Source organism: Trichomycterus rosablanca, chromosome 8 (assembly GCF_030014385.1).
Source record: "Trichomycterus rosablanca isolate fTriRos1 chromosome 8, fTriRos1.hap1, whole genome shotgun sequence".
NCBI lineage: Eukaryota > Metazoa > Chordata > Actinopteri > Siluriformes > Trichomycteridae > Trichomycterus > Trichomycterus rosablanca.
The window spans coordinates 7,874,565-7,887,930 of NC_085995.1; positions in this window are offsets into that span (position 1 = coordinate 7,874,565).

The window sequence follows — 13,366 nt, forward strand, 5'->3', positions numbered from 1 at the left end:
CCAAGGCCCACTAGAGCTTAAATCTGAACCAGCTGCAATTACGCAATACTTCCTATATGACCCACAACAACAAGAGCATCAAGAGTGTTTAGGAAAACCAGGCTAGACAATAAACTCCTGACCTCAAGATACCATCTCAGCTAAGGTCTGCGTGAGTTCATCATGCCTGAAAGTGTCACAGATTTATAGACAAGGTTTGAAAGGTGTTAAGTCAAGAATGCTTGTCATTGTCAGGTCAAACTGCAGTAAAGTGTGAATGCTAAACTTCTGATCAACTAAGCTTTAGCACTGGGCACACACTAGTTACTAGTACAGCAGTACATTAGATCAAATCTTGCTTCTACAATTTATCATAAAATTAATTTAAGATTTTATTATTTTGTACTTGGAATAAAACACTGGTCCTTCACATAAGTCCAGGGCTGGTCCTTGGCATAAGTGATATAGACAGTTGTTATGCTAGTAATAATAAATAATGCTAAACATAGCTAATAAATAATACTAATAATCTACTTCACATGTTCAAAGGTCAAAGCCAAAAAAATACTCTATATAAGATCAGTCTACCTGTGGGTCCTATTACGGCCAATGCTCCAGCTCCTTAGTGAAACCTAGCAAGCACAATTCACAATTTGTAACAGTAGTTACTCATTACACACAAGGTTTATCAGTTCACAAGGTTATATAGGTTATATAACACAGTCATGGACAATTTTGTATCTCCAATTCACCTCACTTGCATGTCTTTGGACTGTGGGAGGAAACCAGAGCTCCCGGAGGAACCCCACGCGAACACGGGGAGAACATGCAAACTCCACACAGAAGGACCCAGACCGCCCCACCTGGGGATCGAACCAAGGACGTTCTTGCTTTGAGGTGACAGTGCTACCCACTTAGTCACCGTGCCGCCCCAATTCACAATTCAGTTGTTGATATGGCAGGAATGTTTTTAAATGGCAAGACTGTTTGTACTAAGTTTCAGGGATTTTCATCTGTGCTCTTTCTACTCTGATTAAAAATATCATAAGATGCAAATTATTCCAAGGGCCCTAAAGTGCTGTCACTGCCAGATGTTTAAACATCTGTTGCAAAACGATCTGATGATTAGCTGATGGATGTTATTACCTTTCGTCAATATTTGATTTAAGGTTTAAAATGTCTCTGCTTTATTAAAGTATGTGAATTGACAAAGCGATCAAAACGACTTACTGGCCGGGTGAGTCCTTGCTGAATTGCAGAAATACAACAGAGGGAGTAACTGCAGCTGTAGCTTGGTTGTGCCAGTCTCCTAAAAAAAAGCTGGTTCAAGCCCCACCAATGCCAGGTTGCCACTGTTGGACCCTTGAGCAATGTCCTTAACCCTTGATTGATTATATTTTGTCAAAGTACTGTAAGTTGATTTGGAAAAAAGCATCTGCTAAATGCCAAAAATGTAGTGGTTGGGTCAGTGCACTTTGTTGATGTGCATGTATAAAAAAACTGGAACAGTTAGAAGAAGAGAACACTATGTATGATTTATCCACTTATTAGTATGCTAAAATGTCATCTCTGAAAGTTTAACAATATACATTTATATAAATAACTTTAAATACATTAATAGTAAAAGGCACAAAAATTGCTCACCATCTTACCCAGTCACCCGACCTACTGTAAATCAATTAAATCTCAGGTCACTTACTACAACACAACAACAAGTATCAGACAATATGTCATGGTACATGTTACATGTTATTATTATTATTTGAACATTAAGTGCTAATGTTATCTTTTTAAACCAGACAGCCCAGAGTAGTTTTTTTATTTGGAAACCTGACAATGACACATAATAGTTTATAGGAGGGAACCTCTTATCTTTGTATAGGGGTAAGCCATAGAATGTCTTTCTCATTTGTCTTTATATGCTCTACCACCTGTGCAGGAACACCTGTATAATGTTACACAGCTCCAGGGCTGATACTAAGAATGGTTGTGTTTTCCAAAGCACTAAAGGGGCTGCGGTTCTTGACCTTACAAAACATACAAAAGCCTATCAGTGACACCAGGAAACACTGAAAGCAGGTGAAATGAAAATTAAAACCAGCCACTCCTTCTTAATTGAGAACCAATGAACTTGAATCTCTGTCACATTCTTAAGCTTGGGAAATCATGAATGTTCTGATAGGAACGGATTAACGCGGCTCATTCTTTCACTACAGTCATGCCTGGTCATGACATGCTTCACAGAGAGCACAACAAAGAAGAACCCTTAAATGTGGTATAGCGGATGTATGTGAGTATTTAGATGTATTCATGTAAACTGAAGCCAGTCTGCTTAATACTTTTCAAATGAGAACAGAATGGTTATTGCTATAGTACATGACCACAAAAGCCATTCGGAGAGCCAAACAGCAAATCTAAATTTATCAGCATATAGTTGGTTCCATTTGATTCCACATAAGCCTTGATTTTTATGGAAAAGCTTAACAAGTGAGTTTTAAACACAAGAGCAATAGCAAGTTTGGAAAGTGATGTCCTGAGTAATGACTAATCGGATGACTCTCCACCAAGATGATTCTAATACCACATGCAGTGATTACCCAAAATAAAAAGCTAAAAACAAAACACAAAAGGTCAGTCACATGCACAGAGCTGCTGATGAGAAAAGAAAATAAATCACCTAGGCGTGACCTAACGGACAATCCATCAGAATATTAGACAAAAGGGATAAATCCTTAAGGTCTGAGAAGCAAAAGCAAGCAGTAAACTGCACACACCAATTGATTTGTAGGGAAAAATAAACAATATAAGTTTGTGAGGTGAAGTGAATTTGCGATCGAGCCCGGGACACCAGATACTCGATCCACCAACATCCTGTGACATGATCACAAACCAGTGCTTCTTCCTCTTGCCCTAAATAACAAAGATGACAGGGATAATCCCATGTAAGTTTTAATGCTTTTGGAGATTTCTAAAACAAAAGGCAGGTGTAACACAGGCCATTTATGTTACCGGCTTAGTCTAGCACAATGCAAAGACTCAGCACTGTACTGAGCTGAACACATGGCTTTACAGGAAACAGTACTCATAGCTCATCTCCTTACATAATGTTAAAGCCTGGCTTACATTTGAGAATTACATTTATTTCAAAAGCAGGAGCCTGTGCAACTCTTTTATGGGCTAATGTACAGGTAAAGTATAGATAAATATGCATGCATGCTCCATTCCACCCACATCCACCACAATCAGAGCAGCTGCAATGTGCTTTGGCTCAGAAACTGTACTTGAGAAATGGAACTTCATTCCGCCATAGATATTATTTTAACTGGTGTTTTAATAATGTTTGTGAGTGCTGTCCAACATAACACCCAAAAATCCTCGATAAGTGTTTAATTATGTTTATAGTCTTCATATTGATTAAACTACCCTTTGTGCATTAATTTGTGCCGAATTATGCCAGCAAAATCTACCTAATGGCATTTCAGAACCATTAGATCCTTACAAAGTACTGTGGACTGTACAGTTTAGCTATCCCTCTCAAATAATGAATCTCCTTTCAGAGTAATTTAGCTCTTTTTCTCTTGGCATTTTTATCAAAAGCTGAGCTTATCTGGGCACAATTAGCATTTTACTACTTAACTATTTAACCAAGCAGAATGGCATGTTTAGAAACACATATTGTTATGTCTACTCATTAACTGCAGCAAATATTAAGAAAAATTAAATTGTGGTGTCTTGCTCTGCTTTTCTCTGTAGGCTGTCCTGTGACATAATGGATCTTACATAATCTCCTTTTTTTTGTTTCACTTAGCTGAAAACATTCTCATCTGTTACAGCAGCTGTAATTCATACAAAAACATTTGGCTTGTGATCATTGTTTTCAGAAACTAATTTTTGTCTTGGTATACCAAATACTGCAGAACCAAACTGAGTGTTATGAGCCAAACCAGTAAATAAAACTCAACTGTTCATTTAATATCTACAGTGTTTTTGATAACAAACAAAAATCCTAAAGAAAATTTAAAAAGACATGCAGGGACTGTTAAGACAGGTAAGTAGGCTTTCTACAAGCCTTTTTGTTTTTTGCCTTGTTTGTAATACTGTCTAATTTTGATTACAGGTCATTGCTTGCTTTCTCATCGTATCATTGACATGATCACTGTCACTAAAATAGGGTACTCCCAACACTGTTGCAGGTTGAATGCACACAACCAACCACTTATCTAAACTATTATTCCTTCTTTATCAAGTTGCCATCAGTAACTGTAGTGTTATCTTGGTGCTTGTTGAAATCAGATATGGCCCTTAGACTGCCAGACGGTATATTGTGAGTCACTATTCAAGAGAATGTTTTCACTGCTCCAGTGTCCAATTACAGTGTGCTTTGCACTATTTCAGCCAATTTTTGGAATGACTTATTATTTTTTAGGCTAATGTGTGGGTTCTTAATCCAGAAAGTTTCTAGAAGCAGCTTTATGGCTGATCAACTTTAAATTGTTTCTTCCTTATAATAAACTTACTACACCATGGCAGCTCTAGAAAGGCAAAACATGGTAAACAAAACATCCAAACATCCTATTTAGCTGCATGGGACAGCATTTACAGAACACACCAAAAGACCAATAGTGCCTTTAAAAAACAGTTTGAGAAACACATATCTAATCCTTCAGCTCTCTAATGACTGATCAGGCTGCCAACTTATTTACATACTTTTGCAATACTTTTCCCAATTTGCCCAATGTGTCCTAATATGTAAATAGTTGTATGATACTGTATAATAGGAGAATTATGTATTATGTATAATGGATATTTCTTACACTGGATAGGGTGCTGGCTGAAAACACATTTGAAAGCCACTGTAAAAACCCATCTGGAATAAACTCACAAGAGGAGAGGTTGTTTTGCATCTGGACCTCACACATGCATCCTGCACACATGAACACTGCATATTGTATATTCTCCAGTGATGCCTTGCACCAAATACATGTGTAAACAGTACTGTACAACTGCAAAAGTGTTTATACTATAGGATAAACCTGCACTGGCAAACATGATACAGGAACAGGAAGAAATAATCATACCACACAGTTAGAATAAAGAAAAAGACCAGCAGTTTCTGATCAGTTTTAACCACTACATCTGTAGTATATATGTGTAATAACCACAAGCAGGACTTTTGATGTTTTCTGACACACCTTTTTATTTAAAACTTATAATGGAAGTCTAATGTTCAAATTATTTTACTTGCCATGAATACACGACTATTAGGTAATAGAAGATAAAAAATTTCTATATATCAGGGCATAACAAAACATCATCTGGTCTTCAGCAGATTTCAAAACTAAATAAGGCTATCAATGAGTAAAAAACCTCATAATAGATTTTCCACCATGCTGTTACTTACTAAACAGTTCATTATTAAAGAAAATGTCTTGCGTGAATAAGCAAGCACACAGTTATTTAGTAGTTTTTGCCAACAATATCTCTATCCATTTTAAATGTATTAGTCTACATGAGCTTTGCTCATCCTTCACTTTTAAATACACACCTGACCATGACCTTTTGGACATCCTACTTCAAAACCATAGCCATTAATATAAAGTAACATATGTCATCAAAACAGATTGTACTACTTTGTGAAAGTTTTTCACGAGATATGTGACAATTTGTGCCCATGTGTATGTCATAAGTGTGTATGTCATAAGTGAGGCCTGACAATGATATTTGGACAAGAACACCTATATCAAAAGACATTTTAACAATTTTTTCAAAGATGTTGAGTAGGTTCCACTGGAGTTCCATCACCCCAAACTAAAGTAACTCCAGTGACCTGCACAGAGTCCCGACCTCAGCACCAGTAAACAGCTTTAAAATGAACTGTAACATTAATTGAGGCTTTTGTGACCAACATCAGTGCTCAGCCATACAAATGCTCCTTTGACTGAATGGGCCCAAATTCCCTCAAACATACTTCAAAGTCTTGTGAGAAGCCTTCTCAGCAGAGTGGCCATTGGGCTGTTGTTACAGCTCAAAAGATCACATAGAGGTCACTCTATTTTAATAATTAGAAGGGGTGTCCACATAAATGTACTTAACTTTTGACCATATAGTATATTAATGTTAAAATCTTGCACTTTTGTTTGCATTTTTTTTGTGAAATACCATTGTAGTGGGGCTAAGGTCTGGACATTAGACTGGTCCAGACTGGATTGTCCTCAGTCTTAGCTATTCAGCTGTACTTTACTGATGTGCTTGAGATCATTGTTGTTTTGCATAACCCTGTTTCAGCTTAATCTGTCAGACAGATGTTCTTACATTTTGGCATATTTTGGAACAAAGAGTATTTTATGGTTGACTCTGTGACTGCAAGGCAACAAAGTTTTGCGACTGTAAAATCATCACCCCTTCTCCACAGTGCTGGATAACTGAAATGTTGGCATATAATGACCACTGTAGCATTGTTAAAATGGTCAGTATTTTATTTTTTAATAGGATGTTGAACTTTATTATTTAACATTATTTCTAAATGAAATAAGCTCTGCAGATCATTAGATGTTGCTCTTGTGTAATCTTTCTTATCATCAACTGTCTACATTTGGAGTGAGTTACTGAGACACCCACAACTGGAAACTATCCTAAGAATATTTCTCAGCTTTCTAGTAATGGATTTTAACTTGTTATGACTACCCAAAAAGAGACATAAAAATAATTGCTTTTTGTTAAACATCCAAGCTGCAAAAATGTACAAGGTAGTCAAAATAATACATTAATCAAGTATTTGAAAATTAGCAGCTCCCTACTGCTGATTACCTTGTTATATTGTTGCAACACTTGATATAGTCTGTTTCATAAGTAAGTGACTATTTAAATGATTTGTCAAAAGAATTTATGAAAGTGCTATAAAATATTTTTATTTTATTTATTTATTTTATTTAACCTTTATTTAACCAGGCAAGTCATTAAGAACTGCTTCTTATTTACAATGGTGGCCTGGCAAAAGGCAAAGCCTCTTGAGGAACAATCATACAAACAAATTTACATTTACATTGAAAACTATAAAAAAATATATATATAACTCTGGATTCAAGGTGAAATTGAAATATGTTTAAACATTTTGTTAAATTTTTGGCCATGGCCTCCTAATTAGTGGTAAGTGTTTATGACTGACTATACAGACAATGACTTCACCAATCTTTTGGCTTCATCTATTAAAAAGTACATAAAGCAGTGGTCTTTTGCCAAGATCAGAATAAAAAAAACTCAAACCCAGACTCATGTTATGCTAAGGGAAAATTAGTCTGGTCAAGAATGACCAAAAATAGGTCTGATTAATTAATCAGAAGCTGGTCATACATGGGACACACTGTCCACAGTCAAATAAGCTTTACATCACCTGAGGCTTCAGGCTTTCCATGCAGTGAAGAAGCTCATGCTCCAGAATTGGCACCTTAGAGCTCAACTAAAGTTTGTTGCTGATCGCATGGACAAAAAACTTTTTTAGTCATTCTGGGATTACATGTGATCCAGAAGAATTTCTGCACCTAGCCAAATAAATGTCAGGATATAGTAACAATTTGGTACATATTTGGTAAGCAAAGATTAGATTAAATAACTGTGGAGAATTTTTTTAACAGACTGCGTATAGACACATCGCAGCCACAGCCACGAGTAAAGCCAGTATTTTTTCCATATGGGAAATACTTGTTCCATGTTAAACACACTCTCTGACAACACAGACCTGTTCTGGATAATGTAATAGCATGCTGGGCTTTGTTGGCAACAGGGTAAAGTTTCCAGTAAGATATCAAATAACCTGCCAAAGGTTAGGAGCAAAAGGTTAACAGCAATGAGAGCTCAAATAAAAGTCAGAATATACTGATTCACATGCCACATGACCTAGACACAGGAGAGAGATGCGAGGAAAGGATGCAAACACATCTTCAGAATTTATAACAAACACACTGACTGAATCATGGTCATGGTTCATGCCACAAATCTTAAATCGAACAGTTGAACAAATGATTTATGAAGAAGACGGATGTTTATCGAATGCTGTATTTAAATCACATATGCTATGAGTTTCTTCCTGTCTACAAGGATAAAATTCACTCTGACTTGCCAGTTTACATTGAAAGTTCCTCAACACATTCCAGTGGTTGAAGCCTGGGTGAAAATTCAACCGTTTAAATGTGTTTTAAATGGCAACACTGGGACACGGTCTCCACACGACATAATAAAATGCAGCAGTTTTCTCAGAACTAAAGAGATCCAGCTGACAGCGTTTACTAAGTTTTTGTGCACTGTGTAAATTCAACAGCTGAATAATTTGATGCCTAGCTGTTTTCAACTATGAGCTTTCAGCCTGCCTGCTGTCAGAATGGCTAATTGCCATGCTGATTTTTAACCAGACTGAGAAACATTCATCAGGCCTTGCTGTCCTTGTTTTTAAATGCATTTTCTTAATCTAATTTCTTCAAGAAGAAAGCAGCAGTGAGAGCACGAGTACTTTCTCCTATTGTTGAAGCACAATTAAGCTAAATAATGTATCAGATTATATCTGGTCTTCTAATAACAACCAACTACCACAAACAAGCTTAATTACAGTGATCGCATATTTGCAATTTTCCACAAAGTTGAATCAGTTCATCAATCAGTTGAATTAGTGTACCTGGATTATTGAGCATGCATCAACAGATTTGCAATTTTATTGCTTCACACCTCACACTTTTGAATTCATTTGCCAGGCTCCCTTACTAAAAACACCTTTATGCATACCTAAACCACACAGTGTTCTATGAAATATGCTACATGTTAAATATGCTAGAATGAAATGACAAGTTACAAGTTTCAGACTTTTACATAAACTTGTCAGTGAGGCATTACTAACTGATGATACAAAAGACCTTAGAGTCTTTACTCTGATCTAATGAGGTCCATGTGCAACACTAAAGCAGGCCACTGTGAAATTGAAGCATATGTTGGTCACAGTCTGAGAGAGGGAAGGGCACATGGGGTATGTAGATTAAAAGACGACTTGTCAGAAAATAGGCTATTATTGACTAGAACAAACAACTCTACATTCATATATAATCATCATCAATTTTCACACATTCCATTTCCAAGCTGTGTGAGAAGTCTTTTACTCACAATACTTTGGAACAGGCGGCTACGGCACATTTTTGTCATCCAGCAGTGAACCGCTTCTTTCTAGTTTCTTTCATGAGCTACAGAGCCCACATAGTTTTTAAGCTCATCTTGCCGTCTGGCCACTCTTTTCAGTGGCAGACTATGAAGCTCGAGGGACTTTTTATATAAACAGTGAAATAATACGTTAGATGTTACATAGCTGCTTGACTTGGCCCTTAAGTACTTAAAGCCAGGAACCACAGAGCTGCACGCTCACTGTGAACCCTGCCAGCAATATCTAAGAAGCTTTGTGTAAGGTCTGTTGCTTTACAGAGCGTTTCCTTTTTTCATATGAAAAAAAAACACTACTGAATGAACTTGAGTCAGTTTTATTCTGGTTAGGATCAAAAGGACCAGGAGGAGTTGATTTGGGCAGCAGGCGGTCACAGTCTGCCGGCGCTATGACCTTTACTGTGCCCACAGAGAGGATTCACACATCTGAGACATGTGATCCTGCTGAACTCTCCCATGACTAAACCACCATTACTACTGGGTAAAAAATGGCTAAGTATACAAACAGAATAACAACACTTCTACACAAGTGGAGACATTTTTTTGCAAGAGACCTTTTTTCAGACTACACTAAGCCTTTAAGGACTCCTACTTCTTCTTAAATAAGCAACAGCAGGACATGAATAAACAGAATTATGGAATTACAGATTAGACAGTGGAGAATCTGGACTCATAGTCTGGTTTTCTCCTGTGGACAGACACCCAGCTGGTTTTAATATCACCGGAACTTACGGCTTAGTATCGTTCTGCCTGTCCAGAGACAGGAAACAGAAAAGAGGGAATCTGATGAGCTTCTAAATCGCAGCATCTGTACAGATATCTGTGTCAGTGCCAGGTCAGTCAGGCTCGGTACCATTTTATCAGCGTACAGACATTGGCGAAAAGCAGATTCACAAAGATCTGTGTCTAGAACCTCACTCTTTAGTTTTATAAATTCAGCCAGGATCTTCCTGCTATGTCTTGTGTTGCTAAATTACAAATACTGTTGTTTTTTTTAAACAGGTTCTATTAAACAATTCCCAAGAACTGTACACAATGTAAAGGGCAAAGATGGTAAAGAGTACAGTATATAATTTGGGATTAAGCATAAATAGTGTATAAAAAGTTCTGCAGAGTAATGAGCTGAGTGTGGTTGATTGCCAAACAGGTTCCCAGAATAATAATAACAGCATTTAGTGTTTTACCTACCTTTTTATCCGAAACATACTGAAAACCAGGTGAAGCAGCAAATTTTGGTAGACCACTATCACTGGGATCCAGGGTTTGAATCTCCAGCAGTGCTATTGGTCTCCTGAAAAAAGTTGCCATCCTGTCAAGGGTGTGTTACTGGACCCACAACAACCTTGATGGGGATAAAGTAATAATAAAACATAAAAATAAAACTTTAAAATGCTGAAAACCAGAAATGAAGTCATTAATATTTTAAACTATTGTAAACTTTCACCTCTTTTGGGTTGTTTCTGTATGCTCTTTTTTTCTTCATCTCTCAAAATATGCAAAAGGTAGATTGGTTACACTAATTTTGCTCCTAAATGTGAGAGGATTTTCAATGCTCTGCAATAAATCAGATCCATGGCCACTGGGCTTTAAGCCCAGTGTTTCAGAGTGGCCCCAGATCCTCTGCATTCTGACCAGGATGAACTAAAAATGAATGTTAGTGAAAATAAATGAATGACTGAATACATAGAGAATGCAAAGAAGCTTTTTCATATACATATACATACTTACAAATGCCCAAGATGGATGACATTGGTAGGGTAGATGGGAATTGTCCAGCCACATGGGAGTCACTTGGAATATCAGAGATGTTTATAAATTTAATGCAATATCTTAAATAAAATATTAGTGCCACATTTTATTTTGCAGCAATCACAAAAGGCTGTGATGCAAGTTAATCATACAAATCATTGGACGTGTCGTATGCATCTCTAATTGTTTTATTACAGAGCGTGACATTCCATCAGGTTTGTATAATGGAAAATGAAGAAAAGCCCTGAAAGAATGAAAGAAATATTGCTCAAACACATAAATGTGGTCTCCAAGGGTTAAAGAAATTATACCATAACAGACCACCACTGCCAATAACAGTCGACCTTTCCCCACCACCACCTTGCCCATTAGCCTTGCATACTAAGTTTTCCCTTAAGGAATCCCCAAGCCAAACCACAGAGACTAAAAGGAAATACAATTGGGAGGCAGCTGTCCCATTACTTCCACAGATCCATGGCCCAACAAGTCTCTCAGCAAAAGTATCTGGTGCACAAGCCCTGCCCGATGTACTGCCACCTGACAGGATAAGAGTTCTGATCCTACACAGGTTAAAATGTACTAACATTTAACAAAGGTTTTAATTGAGAAGATATGTTGAGTTTTTATGTACAAGATAGGTAAACATACAGAGGAAGAGGGTACGAGTACTCGACTGTCCTGACCCGTCTCAAGTAGAAAACGTGGAGAATTTTTTAAACAACAAATGTGACAACAACCCTGTACTGTTGCACACCTTAAGACATGTTTGCAGAAGGAATGGGACAAAATAACACCTAAAATGCTTTGTATCCTAGGTGCCACAATGTCTAACATTACAATGTGGTAAATGCTTTACCATCCCAACATTTTTTGGAAAGTGTGGCAGGTCTAAAAAGCAGGAATGGATATATGAAATATCCTGGGTTCATAAAGTCTGCAATAAAATAAAAGTTAATGCAAGAAAAACAGCATTTTTAATGTGAATTATCTATACTGCCTCACCTGGTTCTGATTTAAGGTTGTAATAAATTGGCCAGTGAGTGTAATGTATGAAAGAAATATCTAACAGTTTAAATAAAACAAGTCTTCACATTTACATTTGCTGTTATTGGCCGGAAGAACTGAGAAATACATTTTCCTGTGGTTTGTTTTTGTTAAAACATTAAACAGATAAAGAAGTTCCACTTGTGCTTGATAAAATGCTTAAATGGTAGCTAGAAACTGGGATAAGACCTCATAGTTCACTACTGAGAAATGTGTCTGGACCCATTTTCTTCCTTTAATTTTTTGCCAGTGTCAACTGGAAACCTGGAGCTCTTACAGATATATGTCATGAAAAGGCTCTTTCACAACAGGGGAAAATTTATCCCAACAGGAAAGCACTTTAAAAAAGGATAAAGGTTAATGTGTTGACTATGCTCTATTTGTCCCACACTGGCACCAAACAACAGAAAATGAGCATGAGGCTAACTTATCTGGCACCAATCAATGATGTGTAATGAACCATTACAGGCTGGGAATCAGAGACATAAACACTTTAATTCTAAAAATTTGGAATAAAAGTGAACAGTAATATTATTCACTCCACTCATTGTCATTAGTTGATTACTGATTATTTTAAATTCAGATGTTGCTAAATGAATGTTGAGGCTGTCAGTGGTGACCATGACGAATTCAGGAACACGTGGGCAGCCATTTAAGAGAACAGAAGCAACACTGCCATCTAGAGCATAAAACTGTCAGCCAAGACAGGACATGTGAGCACAACGGGGACAAACAGTGGTTTACTTGAGTACCTAGATAGAAAAATCCAGGAGCAGAAGATAACTATAGACCATAAACCACAATCATCCAATAAACCACCGGTATCATAAATGTATTGTAACATGAACAAATGATTCGTTTTGGCTGCTCCTATTAGGATTCATTACAATGGATCATCTGTCTGCATATTACATTTTGGCAAAGATTTTACAACAGATGCTCATCCTGACTCAACCCTCTTATTTATCCAGCACTCACATGTGCACCCCCTAATGGCTAGGTTCACATGACATCATGCACCTTCTGTATTAGTGAGTCCAACTTGGGTTTCGAAATTAAGGCACTCTCCGTACCATTACACCACACCGGCTCACATAACTGCAATAACATATAACAATAAAATATATAAAAAGAGTAAACGATTACTACTTTCACAATACAGAGTCACATTTGAAACACATCAGAGAAATTCTAAATCATATGGATCAGAGAACTAGAAGACAATGAATATAAAGTTAAGCAACACAACAGGTACAGTCTCAAATACGCAGATAAATAAGATCACCAGAAGCTGTTCAGACGTAACACAATTCTGCAGGAAAATCACAGTATGCTAAAACCTGCCGATCCAGTGGGATTTTCATGTACAAAAGACACAAAAAGTTTACATAGATTGGTG